This window comes from Eimeria mitis, genomic scaffold (genome assembly GCF_000499745.2).
Source record: "Eimeria mitis Houghton genomic scaffold, Emh_scaff3919, whole genome shotgun sequence".
In the NCBI taxonomy this organism is placed as follows: Eukaryota; Apicomplexa; class Conoidasida; order Eucoccidiorida; family Eimeriidae; genus Eimeria; species Eimeria mitis.
In genome coordinates, this window is record NW_013572255.1 from 1 (window position 1) to 549 (window position 549).

Here is a 549-nt window from a genome sequence, read left to right on the forward strand (position 1 = left end):
TTTCTTCTCTTTCTTCTTTTTCATCTTTTTCTTCTTCTTCTTCTGCTGTTTCTGCTTCTGCTGCTGCTGCCCCTCGAGAAGCAAACGGAAGCAGCATATGGCAGTCGCTGCTGCAGCGGCTGGCACTGAAGCGGGGGGCCCCCCTCCCCGCTTTTAGTTTGGGTTTGGGGCCCCTGCTGGAGCGGTGTCCTCCTCGGGGGGTCCTTAAGATACCTGCTGCAGCAGCAAATGCAGCAGCTGCTGCTGCTTCTGCTGCTGCTGCTGCTAGAGGCCGCCTCAGCAGAAAAGGAGAAGAAAATATTGAGCCACGAGGGCGTACCTGTACTCAACCTGCTGCTGCTGCTGCTGCTAGTGGCATCCGTGCAGCCACAGCAGCAGGCTGTGCAGGTCTGCTTCCGCCGCAGCAAAGCAGCAGCAGCGCCAGCAGCAGCAGCAGCAGCAGCAGCAGCAGCAGCAGCGGCGGCGGCGCGAGGGGTTTGGGTTTGGGTTTGAGTAATTTGTGGTGTACAGACAGCCAGCTGAGTCCGCTTGATTTCGCGCTGATGCTGG